We start from the raw sequence: 22,983 nt of genomic DNA, 5'->3' as shown, positions 1-22,983 counted from the left end.
TAATTATTAGACCATAATAGATAGTAGACACAATGGGCATTTGACAAATTGGGGGATAGAACTTGAATTAGTAACATCAAAGTTGTGGCAAAAAGAAGGTAAAGTATAGTGATAAAGAAACAGACAAGTCAGAAGCGAGGAAAACCTGACCCCCTTCGTAATAAACTGGGATAGTTCACGCGATGACGTAATTTGACTAGTCTCCGAGGACAGACTGACGTAGCTACTCGTTAACAAGTTCAAGAACGGTCAAGTATGTGCAGGCTATATACACGCACGTACATCATGCAGCCTGTACAAACGACTCCTACTTTTGATAGTTAACGGATATCCAACTTCAATAACAACTCCTGTAGAAGAAAACACAGAAATCGGAGAAGTAGACTGGTGAAAGTTTGAATGAAATCGGACCCCTCCAAAAAGAAAGTTATGATTTAAAAAAATAAATTGTAATCACCAAAGGAGAATTGGTTGTGACTCTGTGATGTATAGGAGCGGACACTTACCTATTATGTTCCAACATAACAATAATTAAAATTTCAATTTTTCAAACACTGTATAACTCATGAGGGTTTATTCTCTTTAGAGGAAATATCATAATTGTGATATACATAATGTTTTCAGGAGTGCCCCAAGGGAGAAGGCACCTACGAGAAAAACTTAAATCAGTGATAATGTTGTACCAAAGGAGGATATTACACAGCAAACTGGAGTTGTCCGCGACTACGTCGAAACCCATTGACCAAACTGCCCATATTATGAGACTTCTATAGCCGTAGTGATCTCATATTTCAAACATTCTTATTATTGTCCGATTTATTTTATTTTTTTACCATCCTGTTTATTTTATTTTTCTGCTTTCATACAAAATGAATTCATTTCAAGCGATGGAACCCTGGAGAAGACGAATTACGGGGGAAGAAGAGGAAGAGAAAAAGACAACGATGCTGCAAAAGGTCGTTTTTTTTCAATGACAAAGACGTCAACGTTACAGAGAAAAGGGGCTCTCCCTATGCTAAGGCTACAATGATTGTGGGAATGCTTCTAAATTGGGGGAGGGAATGTTTAAATGACAAAATTCTTTCAAAAATGCTGTAATCAATTGTTAGAAGGAAATGCTAGCAGCAAAAACAAAGCAGAGATTTATGAAGCTGAGGTTCCTATGCAAACGAATACAAAAGAACATTTCAATGCCGCCTGATTGAAAATCACACAAAAGGTTATTCAAAATAGATCGGCATGTGTATCCGTCATGAACATTTCCACAACTACAAAGTGAAAACATTATTCTTCTATTCATCTATCTCACCTGCATGGTTAAAGATGAAGTTGAGTTCTGGTCATGCGATTGCATTGTGAAAGAACGGTGTGGAACCGACCAGAAAAGGTTGATCATCTAGCATATAAGAATTTGTGAGTATTGCAAGGTTCTGGAAACATTAAATGATAAGAAATTTGGCCAAGTCTTGGTAAAGTTACAAACACTGTACACAGAAAGATGTATATGGGACTACACGAACACGTGGCGAAAAAAGCCGGCCCCCCGATTTTTACGATGTTACATGCATATTTAGAATATGAAGGCATTTGGAGAGCCATACTTTTCGGGGACATGTCTTATCTGATGTTCTTCCACACTTGCATAATAAGAATGAGTTAAGCTCACAATTATTATTTTTCGCCTGTTCCCAGAACTCAACCTCCTCTTTAAATCCCGCTTTATACTGTTATTTTTTTAGATGATTCCATGATACATTGAGGTAATACCTCTGGGAACAGCGTAGACAACGTAACGAAATTAGAGGAGACGCACTCGTTTTCGATGACTCCGCATCTTACGTAAATTTGCGCGTTAGATTTCACATAATACGACCAGCGATGTATAAATCACGTTCGGAAAGCCGAACGGTTTGAACTTTGTTTGACTTTTACAGCTGCGTAGCTGGAGGCGTACGGAAGGATGATATTTATCAAATTAACATTTCCCATATCGAAAGTATCATTTCAAATTCAATTATGAATGATTAATCGATCGAAAAAGAAAAGGTACAACGATTCATATTATTTACAATGTGTTCAATTGCAGTTTTATATAAGTGTCATGTTGTTGTTTCTGCTGTCGTCAATGTTACTCCCTTGCCTAGTACTTTTAAAAAAAGACTTTAATAATCGCAGACGGAACTCAATAACTTCCATAGATCCATTTTTAATTCTTAAAACGGAGTTGAAAGTAAAATGAAGGCAAGCTACCACATTTCGTAGTTTCTCTTCTCCACCCCTCTCTCAGTTTCTCTCTCTCTCTCTTTCCTTTTCATAATGTTACACTTATCATCATTGTGATAGTCATTACCGATGACATTGCATAATCACCATCATACCATGGACATACCATCAAACTGGATAGCTGCCATTATGCAGTTCTTTGCTGCAACAAAATGTCAGATGGGTGCACGATAAAGACAAAAATAAAAGTACCGTATCCTTGAACTTAGGTCACATATTTATATATATCAGGATGGACTGCTGCCCTGGGCGCCCGCCACGCACGCGTCAATGTGATTATCAGAAGCATAGCATCCGAACGATTGCATCCGACCAACGCATCCCGGAGATGATGAGGTACTATTCCAGGAATCTATTACCATCACGTGACTTGTATAGGGATGACGTAGTTTGCAGGCTCAAACCACTGCCAAGCGTTGCGCGTATAACAGTGTCTGTACTGCGAGACTAGGCCGATGGCATACTGTATAGGCTCTGTGGTTTAGCTTCTCCAGACACGATCACAGACTGATAGAGCTAGGCTCGGCGCCAGGCTTTGGGAATGGTGGCCAAGTGTCAAGTTAGAGTCTGTATTTGCACACTAGAGATGACGTGTGAGGTCCACACTCTCATATAGTAAGTTCAAGTTGAGAGGAGTCGCAAGCATCCAACACGAAAATCTAGCCACAAAGTAGTCAATGGGGAATCACTCATCAGCCATTACCATAGCCACACTGTACATAACCAGCGTCATCTGCATGCATTTTTAAAATGCGTCTCTTGCGTAAGTGGCGGTGCGATTGCGTATGAAGATGCACCTCATGGTATCTTTGGTTGACCCCGGGGACATATCCACGCGATTTTTAGCTCGGCGTTGAGGAGTGAATCCTTATTCTTGTTTGTATCCCCAAAATAAATGAATAAATAAATAAATACAAAATTAACCCCCAAATCCGGTCCATAAATGAGTTTCTTAGAACATTTCCAAAGATTTTCGATCGAAAAATAGCTGCTATTCACGAAGGACCCACCGATGAATGTTACATAATTTGTTGACCCCTCGCCCACCCCTTTTCTAGTTTGATGTCATTGGCCTGTCTGGTTTAGACGATTTCTCATCCGAAGCTCGTCCATCCTATCTTCCGATATGTGTACCTATCACCCAGACGGGGACGTTTAATATAGCTTGGTTGAATTATTATAGCTACGTAAATCATGCTATAGACAACTCGTCTTCGGTAGTTTATACCTCATGCATCTAATTCTTCCAATTATTTTTAATCAATAAAGAAAGATTATCTTATTAAACACTTCTTGGAAAACAGGTGTACATGCATAAGCCCCTCCTTGCGTTCATATTGACGTTTCATGGTTGATCTGTACATATGAGAAATTTCCCCACCTCAAAGAAAAGAACCATATTTGTGTTATTAATACTCCCCGGGGAGCGGAGCGTGTGCATTATGGTATGCGGATTTGCACATAGCCCGACTTTCAGGGAAAATGTACCGAGCGGCCATTTTGAAAGAGAGAGAAAAAAAGGGGGGGGCCTCCTCCTTCCTATTTTTCGAAAAAACAGGACGCTAAACATGTTTTTTTTTTTAAATATTTGGCCAAAGGCGCTTAGTACTAAGTACGAAATGTGCTGTGACTATTATAATCAATATTTTACATATATCTTTCCGACTACTATGATTGTCTCTCCCCCCCCCCCCCGCCACCACGCCCCCCTCCCCCTTCCCCAACAAAAATAGTGGGCAACCACTTACATCTTTGATAATACGTGTCCTAATCCCACTCTTGCCACCGCAGAGAGTATAGTGAAAACCGCCTCTCTAAATACATAACGTTGACGCACATTAAATTGATGTACACGCATCGAGGAAAAATGACATGATATAATTTGACTCGACACACCGATGTCTCATCGAGGTTACAGTGAACATTAAAGGGCAATTTTGACATAGATGCTATTTTGGAGAGCTCATGACGTACATTATCTACGTATGCAAATAACGTGAAGGGGGTCACAAGGTAGGGGGATATTCCTTTATCAATGTTCATACAATTATAATTTGTCTAGTTATGCAGGTAATGACAAGTGATAAGGAAAACAATTTGGGAAGTTCTATTTACATCTATATACTATTCGGTCTACCATAAATCCATTTCAAATGTTTCTATTTTCATCGCATCGATGTTAAAATGAAGAACCTGGGTATTCTTGCACATGTACAGAATTGGATTTAAATGCAACTCAAGATGAAGAAAATGGTGATAATGATGTTGATAATGATAATGATGGGGAATATAATGATGACGATAATGATGATGATGATGATGATGACGATGATGATGATGACGATGATGATGACGACGATGATGATGGTGATGATCATCACATACTAATAATAACAATACTACAACTACTTCTAATAGTAATAATAACCTGAAACCTTGTTGGTATATACTGGGATGAAAAACTTTGAGGTCAAATATACTGACACGTGCGTGTTGCAATATAATCGGGACTCGTGAGTGTCATTCGAAAAAAGAGGGAAAACACAATAAACGTGTTTCAATCTCTTCAATGCCAATTTATAGTTTATGCGACCTTTCTTGCATGTCTATGAACATGCAAGAAGGTTGCATAAACTATAACTTTGGCCTTGAGCAGAAATGAATGTAGTATCGTCTATAAAATGACAAATACTCCCTCCCCCTTTTTATAGGTTTCTACGGCAATACCATTCGCGATCTTTCGCACGCATGTATTTTCACAAGAGACGGCATAATATAATAAGAACTGGATTGAAACGTAAATCATAATTTCATATTTCTCCGACCTACATTTAGGCATTTTTCTTTGAAACTCTGACAAGTTCAGGGCGTAGGCTACATGTATCGTGTATCTAAGCCACAGAGTAATTGAAATAAACTCCCGAATTGAAATCAAAGTCGTAAATAGCTAAAAATCCAGTCTTTTCTTCAATTTCATCACAAAGAAGTAGAGAAAAGACAGGAAATCCATTTTGTATATAAAAATCATAATAGTGGAAGTGGGTCGCTCGTTTTCGGAAGGGTCAGTAGTTGAATAGGGATTTGAATAAATCTATCTCCTCGGGCGGAGTAGTCATTTCCACAGTTGTATTCGTTTCGAAGAACAGTTGGTCATTAAGGCTATTGCCCTTGACCGTTTCGATTTTTCTTTATTCACTGCCCCCCCCCCCCCAATCCCCTCTTTGATCCCACTCACAACCCCCTCTCTCTCTCTCTCTCTCTCTCTCTCATTACTTCTATCATTTTCCTAGTTTGCAGGCACAAACCCTTATCGGTTATTGTCCGTAACAATGTCTACAAAATGAGACTATACAATACAGCCCAAAACTTACAGAACTAGGCTCCCCTCAAGGCTTTAGGAATATGATAAAGTTTCAAATTCGAGTCTTTACTTTCAGACTAATCATTTCACCCTCTGTTTCTCCGATTTGACTCTCTCTCTCTCTCTTCAATTTTGTTTCTCTCTCAGCCTCCATTATTATTATGTCTCTGTACATGTATGTTATGTGTTTGCGTTTTCTCTTTTTTCATATCTATATACGGCCCTCCCCCTCCCCTCCCCCTCCCCACCCCCCCCCCCCACTCTCTCTCTCTCTCTCTCTCCCTCTTTCTTTGTCTGCTGCTGGTAATAACTTCGATTTGACGCAGATTAATTACACTGATCTAATTTCAAGCAAAGGTTGTGCCCCTTTCCTCAATTACTGAAACAGCCGTTGCAGTCCTACTTTCATCGTCGCCACGGTTTATATTAATAGTACATGTAGGTACCATGAGGTTATATTATCACCCAAGCCTTATTTTGTTTGCTTCATAATTATTAATATCGTCCAGTATCAGAGTTTTATTCAACATTCAATTATCAAAAATGTTATTCAAATCAAAACATGGGTGAGCAACGTTTCAAGTTTACAACCATTTACGTGAATACGCAGTACAGTTCATCTATTCATTCTCTCACTCAATCGCTTCATCACTCACTCTCTGTCTGTCTCTCTCTCTCTCACCCACACATAACAACCCCCCCCCCCCCCACACACACACACACACACACACCTCCAAATTTGATTCTGACTGTGGGTCCTCATGATGATAAACAAAATATTTTGAACGAAATACAAACACCACAAGACATGAACAAACAGTAATTACGGACTTATCTTTTCAACATGGAAATGCAAACAATCCTCAACATGAGAAAAATACTGTTAAAAAGTGATAAAATATACAAAGAATATACAAAGAATGTCCTACTCTCGTTATATTGGCATTGTCAATGCCATGCGCAATGACGTCTGTCTGTATTGAGGGATTTTTGACGAGTCACGTCCCAATAAAGGGTTATTTGCACGCGTGAAGCCCGTATGTTCCTAGGGCGTGCCCTATCAATCAGCGAGTATTATCGAGAGCCGTTGACAGATGTTCATGTTGATAGATTGCTTGATTGAAACACGCATCAAATCATGACACAGCCCATTTGAGATTGTCTCTCGCTCTCTCCCTCTCTCTGTCTCACTCCATCTATCTCTCTATCTATCTACTCCGGGTATCCGGGATGTGCCCTTTTTAAGCGTATTTCGGCGATGTCATCCATGATGCGAAGAACTAGGACAAAAATTGAATCATAGTTTCCCGACTTTCAAGTTTTAGATCTTCTTTCTTTTCCTCTTTTCCTTATCATTATTAAATTAGCCGTCTTACAAGTGATCCCAAATTTCAAGGATTTGGAATGTACTCAATATTCACCCGATTTCCTGCCATCTCTCACTTATCTATACCACATTCATTCCGCCTTACAAGCTGTTCATATTTTTTTGTATTTTCTTTAAAGGCAGGCTTTACTACTTCAGCGAGAAGGAATTAGACCACCCAGCGAGCCAGCGAGGTCTCTGTGACAGGTGGCTATCTCATTAACTCAGCTCTCATTTAACATAAGAAAAAGAGGATCATGGAGGACCAACAGGCACCGATTGTGGATTTTTTTTTATATAGAGGGAGCAAGTAGCTACATTTACAAGTAGGACAGTGTGCCTTTAAATCTTCATGATAAACGACACTTGCCTGTAGTCTGCAAGCACAAACCCTGGTCAGTCATAAAAGTGAGTCTGCACTATAAGACTACCATAGGCCATGTACTGTAGCTCACAACCAGTAGGTAGCTGGGCTAGACTTCTCTCAAGGCACAATGATTTTTTGATTAAGTGTCAAATTAGGGTCTGTGCCTGCAGACTAACTTGCCTGTACGAGCATGCATACACCGATTAGCATACAATGCCGATTTTTTTTTTTTTTAGGCCACTGCTATTAAACGTCGCTAAAACATCCCGGTTTGATGACGGATTGCCAAAGTTTTATGCAAATATTGAAAATGAAAGTACGTCCTGCCTCGAGAAGGATACTTTGTATCCGACATGTGACATTCTCAGCAAAGGTGCGGGTACTATAGAAGCAGGTTACGTTGTATCATATTCATAACACATCGTGTCTAGACAAGCTCATTGTTTACAAAGCATTCCACACGTGTTCCTATCACATTGATACAGTCACAATGGATGGATGAAATCAATCAAGGGGTTGCGCTAGAGGGGCGTGTGCCACCCCCCCCCCCCCCCCAATGATTTTGTTTCGAATATTCCACTGTCAATTAGAAAATGTTCCGACAATGCATCGGCCCGCTTTAAATGCTATTTGGGAGGAGTGGGGTATTGACATTTCAACGAATTTTTTTTTCTGCCCGTAAAGTTATGAGCAAACCTGGTTAGCATGGTGCCCCCCCCCCCCCCAGCCTGCAAGCACACCCTCTAATAAAAGACTTGAACTCCATTCCTAAAGCCTTGAGCACAGCCTACATGAAATAACAGCTTAAATACAGAACATATTGTAGTTTCATATTGCACCCCCTCCCCCCCCCCCCACAAAAAAAACCCCTTTCTCCTTTTCAGAATGAGATCAGTGTATCAAAGACTTTACGAGTACTAGGAAAAGACTTACCCCTATAGTTTGGTTTAAGTACCGTAATTTCTTCTTTTATGTCGAGGTCAACAGCATGTCAATTGTGGATAATTCGATTCAAGAATCACATGACTTTTCACGATTTAATGGGCCAAAACGTTTCCATCATTACATGTACTATTCGCAAGGAGGTTTTTTACATCTTTTTTCTTCTTCTGTTTTTCACAAATATCGACGGTCAAATGTTAGTTTCGTCAAAATTACTGTCAAGCTTTTTCCGGTTAACACCCTCACCGACCTCTTTCTTTCAAGTTCTTCATCAACATCTAACCCGCCCTATATCCTTCAACAGCCAGCCCCTCCCCCCCCCCCCCCCCCCCCCCAACCTATCCAGATTGCCATGGGGCTTCACGCCACGGTCATTTAGTGATTTACAGTTACACTAAACAAAACAAAAAATCAATATTCATTATACAGAAAATACTACGTGATCGGGGAGAAAGGACCTCCCATCTTGATTAACTGGAATTTCTGCTCGGACAATGAGGAAAATAACGATAAAAATAACGATAAAAATAACCTTTTAAAAGTTTATAGGCCTACCTGGAAAGAGCGTCACGTATTGCCTATTCAACAGCACTTCGACGAGGTCAAAACTACATTCTATTATGATTGCTGTAATGATTATCCAATGATTATCCATTTAACAACGGAATGTCGGAATGGATTATTACGCAATCATCATCGCTGGTTCGAGTTATAAACATGAGAATCAATAGCTGAACGTTTAAGCCACTTTAATTCAAATCCTTTTCGATCTAATTTTATCAAGGAGTTACAAACTCCTTATAGGCAGGAGTTATAACTACTTGGTTTTGGTTGTATACACTTTTTTTCAGAACGGGAAAGGTTATGGAATGTTGCCCCGGGGTGAGTGGGGGGGGGGGGGGGGGGTGATCGTACTTCCCCAAGGGATACAAACCACTGGAATGTGCAAATCGCTCAGGTATGAGGGAGAAAAAAAGCAAATCGAAAATAGTTCCAAATTCCGCATGTAAAATGTATCCACCTTTGTATCTATAAATAGAACGTTGGTTGGTCACAGACCAATGTGTATGATTGATAGACAGAGGCTGAGAAACACAAACAGAACAGATTTACCAGTGTAAATACCAATAGTAAACCCCGGTGGGGTCACTCCCCTGCAAAAAGTGACACGTATGACCGTTACCACCAATGCATATAACCCCCTTTTGCGGTCAATTTCAAGGACATTTTGTGAAATTTAACCCCTTTTTTACGTCAAAACAAGGACAAAATCGTACTTTGGAATACCCCTATTTATAAGATTGTAAGGACACTTTCGCAAATTTACCCCTATTTTACCATATTTCAAGGACAAGACTCGGCTCCGAGAATTTTTCTTCCCCGTTTTCTCTTTTCCCTTCCCGGTTTTCTCTTTTCCCTTTTCCTGACCCCTATTTATCAATTTCGGGGACACATGTGCCCCCCTATTTTCTTAATTTCGAGGAATATTTTGTCCGCGGACATTGCTTGAAATTGACCCCTTTTTCCGCGATTTTGGTAACGGTCATGCGGTCCGGAAGTCACATTGAGTGACCCCACCGGGTAGTAAACACACGGATAAGCAGGTCACCGACCGTGCAGATTGTATACATGATTTACAGTTTGTGTATGTGTATAAGCTTACATAATTTATAATGCGTACGAATTAGTGCGGTAGGTCGTCCTGTAGCTAGTTGAATGGCAGTCTGTATATGATTTAATCTCAATGTGCCACTTTATATTTCTGATGGGATATAATTATCGACATGTACCATTGCATTGGTTTCAAGACGATTTAACAGTTTATCAATATAGAGAAAGATTATTCTATACTATTACTGGTATAGATCATCATTATGCTAAAGTGTCATGAAGGGTTGCAAACTTGCCAAGGCCTGAAATGGATAATTATGCAAAGCCATTGTGTTGCACCAAGCAGTTCTTCCGTTAATTGTTGGTACCTATTGTTTCGTGCAAAATTGCATATAATTATGGCAAACGAGCGCCAACGTGAATTTTTTTTTCTTCCCCCAACGGTTTGACGATGTCATTGTCACCATCCAAAAAAGTAACATAATAAGTTTTTCAAAATAAAATATAATCATAAATAAACATTTGAAGAAATATTAAGGGATAAAGAGACAAAAACGTTGATACATAAATAAATGAAATTATTAACCAATATGCACAATCAAGCAGAACGATAATCGTATATTTGACTCGGTATGTCCATAACATTAATGTAGGACTACATGACATGGCTTATTTCTAAAAAGCGTAATTCACTATACACAGTCATGTAGATTTGCAATGCATAGCAGTGTATCATTTGTCTTTGAACACAGATACAAACGAGTAAAGGGTCTATAAATTATCGTTTTCACACCGAAACAGAAAGAAAGCAGAAAGTGGTTATTAATTGATTTGTCAATATCCTTATTACTCCGTCAACGTACATAGGTTTAACCACAAGCAGACACGACAGAAATAATTACTCCAAAGATCACACCCACGCATATATTACAAAATGAAACATGAACAATAAAATCTTAAGTTAAGATTATACAAAACTAAAATTGTGTATACAAAATCAGCCTAATCACTTAGACTGATCATTGTTTTGGGAAAAAGTCCTGCAAAATATCTGGCCTTACATTCCTATATGAAGGGATTTTATTTTAAAATAAACTTGAAAAACAAATATAAGAACGCTTTTACTCTTTGGCCTTACATTATTTACATTTATTACAATCTACATACAAAATCAAACTGCGTATTTAGTTTGTTAAAGTGGTATGAAGGACCACGTTCTTTTCCACATATTCGTACTGGTTAAAATGCAAACCCGAATAGGGTTTCGCTTTAACAGGGTCTGATTAGCGAGACTGTCGTATGACAAAAGTTTTGAGTAGTTTTCAAGTGCGCCGCATTCCACAGCGTTGAGCAAGAAATACCATTCACTTCACCTGCGTCCAAAACGATTTGATCTATAGATCACGTACAGTATCATTGAGTAGTATTACTATTGAGGACAAAGGGATGGCTGCATTATCCATTTACCAAGAATACCCGCGAATTATTGTACTTCAAATATAGTGGCTTTGCGAGTGCAATCATAATAAATGAGTCCTTTTATATTATTTTGATCCCATTTTCTTTATAACGTCAACACTCCATAGAATAAACCTCATCATTATAAATCATAATGCATTGTGGCATTTGGACAGTAATATACCCTAAGCCTGATGTATAAGGCTGTTAACCGCAAATACCATTTCTTACCAGACAGGAAACTAGAAAGTGTGCTTGCTTGTTCGTTTGTTCGGTTTAGTTAAATTACGTGTTTAAAGTAGCTTTTAGAAATTACTTTTTTATTTACTCCCCCCCCCCCCCCCCCCCCCCCCCCCCCCCCCCCCCCACCCGCTCTCACTCTCTCCTCTTTCCAAGTTACAGGGAACCCTACAATTCAATAGTGAATTAGTTTGAGTGAAATTCCATTTTGAAATTAGGTGTGATTTCTGATTTGTCGATCATAGTAATAACAACATTTACGTGGACAATAACAACATATTTGTGATAACTTAGCAATTTGGGAAATAACAAGAAAATCGTCAGATCGTGTGACTCGCTCATTTTGAAGAGTGCGGATACACCATTCTCAGTGGTCTGAACACTTAGTAGTAATAGTAGTAACACCGAACAAAAAAAGCTTGACATTTTTTTTAAATCCGGATTTTGCACAACACAATAGTCATTATAGATATTAAAGGTAATTGTACAGGATAAATTCATATCCATAGCCTTTCGGAACTGAATAGCCCCTTTAAGTTTAAAGTATACATAACCTACATGGACTTGTCTTGAACCCTGCCAATCAAACTCTCATAAATGAAGATCAAACATAATTTCTATAAATTTTTGCCTAAAGCACGATTCCTCTCACGGATAATTCCCCATGGACGCTTTTCATTGTTCTTCTTACGTGATCTTCACTACAGCTCACAGACGAGTTTGCACGTATTAATGTACATACAATATTGTCCGCCGTCTTGGTTTAGCGTAATAGTGTCTGAGAAAATGAGACTACAATGAGTTCTGCACTTCAGTTACGTTCTGTTTGACAGAAACAAGCAGAACTAGGCTCTGCTCAAGGCTTCGGAATTGTGGTAAAGAGTCAAATAAGTTAGTGTGTGCTTGCAGACTTTCCGGAGACCCCTCCACCCCCAAGGAGAAAAAAAAATCCCTTTACGTAATTTTGAAAGGTGTAACGGCGAGTGACAAATTATGTTGGGGACAAAGAAGCGATAAGAAATAAAGATAAACCGCTTACAGATCAAAATCTTTACCGTGCATATTACACAGTAGACAGTAGTTATGTCCTTATTAGTGTAATCTCATTATTCATTGTAGTGTTTGTATTCAATATACACTGTATGGTATAGGATGTGTGTGTTTTACAGAACAATAGTATAGCGTGGGCGTTTGTAAGCGGAAATATGGGCGATGAGTAAGAGCAGTATCTAAACAGATAACGAAACAATGTGCGCTATTTCACTTTGATTCAACGTCACACATACAGCTAATGTATAGTAATTATAGGTCTATGATCACAGCCTCTGAATAAATATTGTAATCTATTGAAGTGTCTGATCACAAATGTACTTGAGATAAATTATTATGAATATCATAAACAAAGAACCAAATCAATACTTGGAATTTTCAGAACATGTTGTGACATGAATTGAGTAAAAGCAAAGTAAATTGATAAAGATACAACAATAAAGTGTCGAGTAAATATTGACACGCGACATTCCAAGTGTCAATCATTAATGCTTGGGGAAATATGGGTTCCGATTGAAGACAATTCGGGAGTCGGGACTTCCTTTTTATTAAAGTAGTCTGGGCTCTTAAATTGAAGGGAATATCAACTTCGGCTAAAGTCTAAATATAATTTCTCTCCACGTCAGTTTAGAAGAATATCAGAGTATATTGAATATCAACTGCAAAAAAATTGTTATTCACGCATTTTCATATTCGAAACGAGATTTTTGTTTTTAAAGACCTGTACCACCATGTATTGTAATCCCATAAACATAATATTTTTTTTTTTGTGTGTGTGCACTACACCAACCCGACGGTCAGTATGATGAAGCCAATTCATCCTATTGTATTTGATGATTCCAAATGGTATAGCCTACATTGATCAGGATTCATAATGCTTAAGAACTTATCTCCTTATCCCGATTCTTCCAGACAGTTTTTCCCCCCAATGAAAGCGCATAACCTGAAGTAAACTCCATCGTTACCTCTTTTCCCCTCCGTGACTACAAGAGAAATTAATCTGAATTTGCTTAGTAATCACTTCAAAAGACATACCCCGTCTGGCAAGAATACTGTGACACCTAAACAACGTGTCCCAACATGTTTACAAGAAGAAAAAAAGTACAAGATTACAAATTGATTTGTTTCATTCACGACCCCTTCACTATACCCCCCCCCCCCCCGCCATCCTCAACCATTCACGGGGGAAACCCCTTATTTACTTATCCCCATGGGCATCATGACAAACACAACGATAACACTAATTCTGAACTATACGAGCATCGAAGTATTGCAGAATTACTGACTGTACATTATAACAACAAACTGATTACTTTTTGGTGATTTTAGTATGGAGTTTACACACGTCGGTGTTTATAAAAGTGACCAATGATGAAATGCATGTAAATATTATTTCTGCGTGAAACAATATTGGCCTATTGCCCAATATTAAACGTGCACATGAAATTCAAAGTAATGTAGCATCTACAGAATTACTAAGCCCTAAAATAAAACAGAATTACTAAGCCGTAAATAAAACAAAATATATACCTGAACACAGTCGGTCTCCCCTTCGCTAGCCCGAAGTCAACGTGGGTAATCTCAAAGTAAATATCCACTGTTATCCCGTATTTAGAAATACACAACAATCCTGTTACCGTGTAATCACCCGGCACACTCATAAAGCGAACATCACGCTCTGCCAGCTAAATCCGAAATGACGAACTCTTGGCAAATGATCTTTGTCGCGGAGTGCTCGAGTCACAATAGAGATCAAATCGAAACGAAAATCAAACCCCGAATAAGACTTTAGAGAAAAGGGGAACAAAATCGGTTGGATTGGGGCATGGAGCCATGCGATGTGGACGCCCTTTCATTTTCATTCAGGGAAGAAGAGTGGACATAAAAGAGAAATGGAGAGGGAGGGGCGAGGGGAGGGGCGAGGGGGAGGGGGAGGGGGAGGGGAAAAGAAAGATGAGTGAAGGGAAGGGAATGGAGAGAGAGAAGAAAAAGGGGAAGGAGTGGAAAGGGGAAAGAGGGAAAGGGAAGGGAGAAAATGATTTATACGAAGAGGTATTTAAGGGGGTAAAGAGACATACAGAGACGAGGGGAAACAAAAAAAGAGGCAAAGAGGGTGGGAGGAAGAGACGACGTTACATACAGTTTTGTCTGTTCGTATAGATTTGACATGTCTGACAGAGCATGGAGTCGGAGGGAGAGATGGAGAGAGAAAAAGGTGCGAGGGAGACACACGTACTACACATAGAACAGAGAGAAAAGGAGAGAGATCGAGATATAAAGAGAGACGGAGGGAGAGACATGACTCAAGCTCGTCTCTTTGTGTAAGATCATTCACGGGCTTAGCAGCCATCAATTATTCAATCAAAATATTAGTCGCCCTCCGAGGCCCTACGGTAGCCTGACCTTCGCCTTCCGTATTTCGCGGGTCAGCGATCAGAAAACGTCACACGCCCTAAAGCAGGAGACATCCGTAGTCTTGCAAACGGAGCCGCTTTCGTGGCACATGCACGCACTCTGTCAATTCACACTTCCCAATTATTAATAAATTTAATTAATAGGTGGAATGGTCGGGAGGGGGTGGAGGGTGCATTTGTCGCTTTAGATAAATATCCATCCCTCACATTTACTTGAAGAACAAAACAAACCATGTCTGCAAACCCCCCCCCCCAAAAAAAAAAAAAAAAATGTTTCTCTCTCTCTTTTTGTTTTAATCGCTGTCCATGAATTTTAATCTGATCTCTTTCTCTCTCTCTCTCTCTCTCTCTCTCTCTCTCTCTTTTCCTCTCTCTGAAAGAGAAGGTAGCCTTACTGCAAAAACGTCAAATTTACCCCCTTCCTATTTGTATAATAAACTATCCTCGCATATGCCTCGTCCCTCAGATAAGGAGCACATTATGTGAGGCCTACTTGGTTGTTTAGCAACGCGCAAGCATGACTGTGCTTTCCTAAACATCACACGAAGCTAAAAATAAACAACTTCCGAAAGCAAATACCATAACCGGGTTTTCGTATCAGCGCCCGACAAAAAAAAATCCACGTTGTCACAACATATCATTAATGTCCATATAGTTTAATTTTAAGTTCATAAACTCTTCAGGGAGATACGTAAACACTCACATTTTCCCGGTCTGTTTTTTTAGTCCAATACTCAATACCACACCCCTTCTAAATTTAACTATTCGCTGTAATAATAAATTGTGATACAGTAATATATCCAATGACCTTCCTTTGTAGAAGTAGAACTAAACCAAACTCTACATTGCATGTCAATCAGTCAAATACCATTACTATAGCCAATTATATATGTAGTACGCTGACGTTTCTCTCTATAAAAGGCTGCAATGCGAGACTACGAATGTGCACGGATAGTACATTGTCTCGTCATAGCGAAATAAGCGCATGTAACCGATATGGGTGATATAATTTCGATCATACCGTTCTAAAAAAAAAAGGGGGGGAGCAGTATAATTAAATACAGTATTGAAAGCATACTAGGTGAAGTTCATCTGTCAAATACAAACTTTTGCAATCCCACCTTCTTCTCCATCGGCGCTTGGTGACTTTATATTCAAAATAATAATCTTCATAAAGTTGTTTTTTATTGTAATTATGGATTCACAACATTAATTTCAAAACAGTAAATGAATGTATACGATCGTTAGTAGCTTGCAGACACCGACTCTGATTTTACACTTTTACCACCATTCTTAAAGCCTTGATCAGAGCCTAACTCGATGATTGTGTTAGCTATTATTACAGAGCCAATGTACTATGTTGCAAGCCTAGTCTCACCGTGCAGACACTGTTACGCACAGTTTGTGCATGCATACTACATGCAAAAAGCAAAAGCTATTAATCCGCTGTACAAAGTATGATTACAACTATGTATACATACATCAGTGACACGTTTGGGTCTGAATTTGTAGACTACGGGGCAGTGAGAACAAAGAGATGGGAGCGTGCAGGGCCAGCAATTCTCGCCCAATTTAATTTGATATTCGCTTAGAAAAGACATGGAATTATAAAAACATATGTTTTAAGCCACCCGAATCGGCAAACATACAAAATTACAATCATACAAGGCCATATGCACTGTGGCACATGGATAAATAAATACGTAGTTTTCTATTTCATTTAAATGGATTTTTATTGCACCAAATATGGTTATCAAGAGTAAACAAAGTCTGTATTGACAAGATAGATTAAGAATTATCTTTATAAGATCTTGTTATTGAGATGAAATAATACACATCTGGTGAAATATAAAGAGTGGAGGCCTAAAAATCGTAAGGAAATGCTACATCTATAATAGCTCAAGGATTTTATCTCATGCCAACATAATATGCGGTGACAAAAATCAATGTGCATCACTTCTGCACCATTATTTTGATCGATGGCTTTATTTGCGGTGAATTATGGCGTACAGCAGAACATAGACAAAGAGAGTCAGACACTCCCAAACTGGCAAGACATTATTGCCCGAATTCACAATTTTGTGCAAACCTTGGTTTGAAATGCATCGAAACGCGTCATAATTATGAAGCACATAATCCTATAGTTTGTCGACAAAACTCCTTTGTGGATTCGGGCCAAAGTCTTTCAGAGGGTCACTGTAATATACCAAAATCCCAATATACTAGTGCACAACAATAAACGTTCAATTTTAGTTTTCGAAAGTGGGTTGTCCCTCTCCTACAAGTATAGCTATGACTGTCCACTTCAAGCTTCATAAAAAAAATGGGGTATTTCTATAGATCTATAAATACGAGGTCTATAATTATCAGAGACATTTCTCTGGTATCCATCCGAGTCCTTGAACCGCCGAGAAATATACAAAGGTCCACTATTACATACAGAAAGCACTATTTAACAGCGCCCAAGGATCCAGTGATACAGATTTGAATTCCTTTACTTCCCGTGCCGCTTGACTGCGTATGTAAGTCACGCCGCAAATGACGTCACTTCCTGGAAAGGGCTAAATCCTGAGAAAAACCGCAGTATTGAACTTGTCAATCACGGGAGGACTGAGTTTACTTTAAATAATAAAAAGGATATAAGAAATGAATCTGAATATAAATCGAATTCAAAGAAAGGGTGGATTTCAAGAGAGCAATCATATGGAGTTACAGCTCTTCAAGTTGAACTTGTCAGAGGCTTGCCCAACAAAGCGACACTAAACTAAAAGCTATCATGCTGAACTGATTAAGAGCTACGCATCAATCCAAGATTCTTCGAGAAAGATTTTAGACTCAAATTTTGGCATATTTTGAGAACAATACAACCATGTTTTCTTGGAAGGGGGTGCCTGTTTACTATTCATGGAAAAAAAAATCCAGTGTGAGTTGGTTTTCGATAGAGCGAGGGTTTGGGAAGAGGTCGTACATGTAGATGGCATTCACCCACCCCGCCACCCTCCCCCTCAGGGAAAACAAATACTATAAAAAAATGAAAAAAAAGTCGGGGGCTACTGTTCAAGCTTGCTTGCTAGAAAATAACACTCTTTGATTTGTTTTGCATTGAACTCTATTTGTGGGGGTCTTTTATGACTTTCGGGGGCTCTTTTGGGCATTTTGGACATTTTGGGGCTAACTCGCCCCGAGCCCCGTGTATATTTTTTCACTGCTCCCCCTCCTCCTTCCCCCATCCATCCCATCGCTCTATAGCACTCAACAGAGACACAGATCTGACAATTTCCTTATCATAGCCATCTTGAGAGGGAATTCAAGGCGTCGATATATATTATAGGGGAGTTTCTTGAACCCGGGATGAGGGCTCCTCGAAAGACGAAGAGGATGACAAAAAAACTCATTCGGAGAAAACCTACTTACCCTGAACCATACACGCCCTCAGGGGTATGACCTTGGAATATTTTTCGCACTGGAATCAATAAATATTTATGCACGTGAGCCTTGTCAAGCAGTGGGGGAAGGAATGTTGAGAGAATAGGCAGCGCGCATGGGCGACGTATTACCGAGAATACTAGCCATGTTTCTTGTGAATAGAAGAAGGTTTTTAAGAGGTCACTGAACTGCCCAACTGAAATGTTGGTCAAATTCAGTGGCCCGAGTTCACAAAGGAGGTTTGTCAACAAACCTACGTTTATGTGCGTCATACCTTGGTTTGAAACGCGTCAAAACGCGCCGTATGACGCAGATAAACCAATGTTGTCGACAAACCTCCTTTGTGAATTCGGGCCAATGTGTGTGAATAAAATGACTCTGGTTCTTCCATGTATGTATACATAGTACATGTAATAATAATGCAGTACACACACACATGGATGGGTGCACTTTCAAGTTCATCAGCAGAATGTAAACATTGACCTCCGAGCTCCTGTGACAGCTCGACTGACCTAAATGGCATTCCTCGACATTGTGCGCAGTCACTTGCCGTAAATGCAGAGTCTTTCTTCGAAGTTCCTGGTCCCTGGCGGTACCATCGCCTTCACACTACAGGCAAGTTCAAGGACGGGACAGGACTAGTCTGCAGGCCCAGGCCCTCTATCTTGACACGTCAATGGAGACTTTTAAATGTGCACGTCGACATAGTGGACTGCTACGTGTCGTTATGCCTTAAAAGAACGTCACACGTAGCAGTCAACTATGTCGACGTGTAAATCTAAAAGTCCTTAATACCATAGACCGATTTATTAACAACGTATTCAAGTTCCATGCACGATCTAACTTGAAAGCCTTCCCGAGTGAAGTCCGACATGGCAACAATAATGTATGTAGTCTGGATTCCAAGTATTATAGTTCATGCATATAATACTGAGAGGCGAATGGAATAATGTATCACTATATACATAGTCCCCAGGAAAGAAGTTGATGTTGGTAAACCGATCATCTAACTTGGAACTTGGAAACACCAATCTCGTACATTGCGTACGAGCAGCTGCAACATCCACGACCTTGCACATGCAGCTACGTGCAAGAAGGAGGTGTTGTGTCAAACACTTTTACAGAACGAGAACAGAATGGTTCTCAAAAGCTTCTGTTTCCATTTGAAGGCAGGAAAAAATAGAATGTGATGGATCATGGATATTTCAGTAAGAAAAAGAACTTGCTGTTATTTGCACCCCCTTCGAAACTTAGAGTTGCCTATCCTGGAATAATCGGTCGTTAGATTTTGAATGTAATTTTAGGCGGGTGGCAAAATACTGTCTATGTCCCGTGAAGTGAAACAACATGAGGTGTAACGAAATCAATCGAAAACAATCTCAACAATTATTGATTCTGTCTAGGCAATCTATTTTGGAAATATATTTTTCCCTAGTACATGTAAAAACCTATAAGAAAAGAGTCATCATCATAAATTCAAAAATCTACAGAAAACACAAAACTTCCGAGTTCCACGCAACAAGTTCCCGATGGGACATCGAATTTCGCTGCTGCGCCTAGCAAGATTTATTTTGTACATAACAATTAGTTCCCTGGTAATTCCCACTGGTCTGACGTATAAGCGAACTGCCCTACGATGCACAAGGAAAGTTGGAAACGGGGGAGTCTCTCAAACACGAATGGCCGGCCTTTACTTCAGAAGTAGGTCGGCCTATGACATTGTGGTGTATCGTTTTATGGAAGAGGATACAATAACGACACAACACTGAAACAATACCCCTGATATCGGATTCCTTTACAGATGCCCTCCCCCAGACAGGAACTCATTACTCATTGGGGAACCTCGATCGATGGGGGCGTGAGACATCATAGGAACATGCATCGTCATGATGTTTGTCAACAATGCTATGACGATCTCTATTTTCTGAGCCACTCTTTAAGACATGCCTGACATAGCAGTAGGTTATATGATGATGGGAGGGGGCGGGGGTACGTGGATAAGGGGGTGACTCTAGATTAAGTATTGGGCGAAGGTTATCAAAGTTCTTACAACCCGACTACACCTGAAAATGCTTATTCATTGCAGGGAATTCACTACCCCAAATTGGAGACCTCGACAAGCTAGAAGTTTCAAGCTGAATAAAATCACATTGTTTTGTTTTATTTCAATTTGCTAACGTCTGTAGACTACAGTACAGGGTGGGAGAGGTGTAACAGAGTCTTGCAAAGGGGTTTTTCGACACATGAGTTGATTCATATTTCAAATTTCTATAAACCGACCCCTCCCCCTCCTTTCCCCTCTCCCTCTCTGTACTGTCTGTCTGTCTGTCTCTCTCTCTCTCTCGCTCTCTCTAGATCTCTCTCTCTCTCTCTCATTTCAACGAAAATAAGAAAGAAAACATGACTTGAACAGGGGCATGAGGTGAGAGACATCCAAGGCCACACCGAGCGGGATATCCGTACCGAAACAACGGCCCGATGTTTACCTTGCATGTCGTCCGAGGCACGCCCCTATACGAACATAATGTTCAGGTAGCCTGGTTACTTTATGCCGTCACACAGCAAGATGATGACGTCACAATGTTTGCTGCTGGGTGAACTCAACTGCACAAAGAGTAGCGGAGCTGGGTCACCGAGGGGCACTGGCATTAGGGGTGGGGAAACATTGCTTACTCGGTGCATGGAGTGCTATTTAACCAGACAATTATAGATCGGGATGAGGTATTGGGAAGAGTTTCTCCATCATCTTTTTACGATCCCACCACCCCTCTTCTCTCTCTCTTTTCCTCTCTGTTCACTTTATCTGGGGAGAGGAGTTGATTTCCATTTACATGGGGGCATCTACCCCCATGTGGCCAATAACTACGCCATTGCTACATTTTTAGCCGCCGCCATTTTCCCCAAATTAAGGTGAACATTCACTAAACAATCTTCAACATCATGACAACTATTTACAAATTCGCAATCAAGAGAAGCCGTATTATTTGCCATCATCATTTTGCGTGTCATCAAAATAATGTAATGTAAAAGTCAACTGCCGATGCCTATACAGGTACATTCATTACAGACTTTTACTGAGAACTTTATGAATGGCTTTCAGACACGGTGGCCTCCGAATGTTTTCTCCGTTACATCTTTAATACAAATATTATGACAAGCGTTTTGGAGGCAACTTGCTTACATAAAAGTTTATTTATCTGCCGACGCTCCCCACCCCCCCCCCCCCCCTACTCAACAGCAAGAAAACAAATTGTGGTTTAGATGCAAAGCCAATATTTATATTTTTAGGAAAAAAACGTATTGCGTTTGCTCATGAAAGAATAGTATTATTGTGCAAGTGCGATATTGCGTTGGGCAAGTCATGGGAATTTTGTAGTATCCGTGTCTGGAAATTGTTTCTTAATTTCTCAATTTCAAAACGGCTCTTATTTCAAGACCATAATAATTACATGTAGCTTTTTTTTAATATACAGATAATACATTCATGGCATCAACCGTCACGCCATTGAACGGCTGAGTCACCGCACCAATGGATTAAAACAGTAGCAAACGACAAAAGAACACAAGAGATTAATCAGCGTCCAAAAGGAGTATACGAACACATATTTGATGTTGATAACAGTGCAATCGGCATCCCGTATATTGCAATCCGATTAACATGATTAAAGGCGGACTTACATTAGGACCAGTGAAAAACCAAGGCTCTAAAAAAAGACTATGATCAAGTCAAAAGGTCTAAGGCCAAATCAAATTGATTCATATAGTTGTTTCTCCTTTTATCCTTTTTTTTTGTTTGGGGGGAGGGACCCCTTCTTCCCCCCCCCCCGCCCCCCTTTTTTTCTTCCTCGATTTTAAATAAACAAGAATTTACGCAATTATGTAAACAATGGAGTCAACAAATATAATTAAGCAATTTCACCCTGTTTAAGGCTTCTTTCTTTAAAATTGAATTAACAACATTTGTGTTAGAAATACCGATTTGGTAATTGTGCACAGAAAAATTATCAAAATATCGAATGAAATTGAACATCAAATGCAGTTTAATTACCGGATCGCATTGCATTTACCTAGAGATTCTGCGAAAGGAAGATTAATTGATTATACCCTAAGTCAATTTGTAATAGGATCAAGGCGACATGTTTCCGCATTTTGTTATCGCCGTTGCTTTGTTTTTAACCCACTCCTGCAATTTCCTCTCGTCCGATGATTAATAATATAAAGCAATGCTCAAATTTCATCAAACGGAAATATCACACTCATGCACTTGAAAGCGTTATGAAAAGTGATACGACAATGTAATATTATTACACTCAAAGGCATTGGGTTTATATGTACACTTAATTGTACCTTAGATGATTTTAGCTACAAACAAGACACAAACGACATTAAATCAAATTGAATCAAATCAAAATTAATTCACAGCCTGATTCATGCAAAACAGACAATAATAAACATCGCAAACTAA

At 39.5% G+C, this 22,983-nt stretch overlaps 1 protein-coding gene across 2 annotated transcripts in view; it reads right to left on the bottom strand.

The window, feature by feature from the left end:
• The window catches only part of LOC589156 (serine/arginine repetitive matrix protein 1), a 63,075-nt gene extending 48,568 nt beyond the window's left edge, over positions 1–14,507 (bottom strand). For both annotated transcript variants that reach the window (XM_011679417.2, XM_003726137.3), the window contains exon 1: positions 14,209–14,507. The gene's annotated coding sequence lies outside the window, so the exon portion shown is untranslated. The remainder of the gene's footprint in view (positions 1–14,208) is intronic.
• Between the last annotated feature and the right edge of the window lie 8,476 nt (positions 14,508–22,983).

The sequence above is a fragment of the Strongylocentrotus purpuratus genome, unplaced genomic scaffold (genome assembly GCF_000002235.5).
Source record: "Strongylocentrotus purpuratus isolate Spur 01 unplaced genomic scaffold, Spur_5.0 spur5_scaffold_1, whole genome shotgun sequence".
NCBI classification, from domain to species: domain Eukaryota; kingdom Metazoa; phylum Echinodermata; class Echinoidea; order Camarodonta; family Strongylocentrotidae; genus Strongylocentrotus; species Strongylocentrotus purpuratus.
The sequence above is the reverse complement of the archived record's forward strand: the minus strand, read 5'-3'. Positions and strand labels throughout refer to the sequence as shown.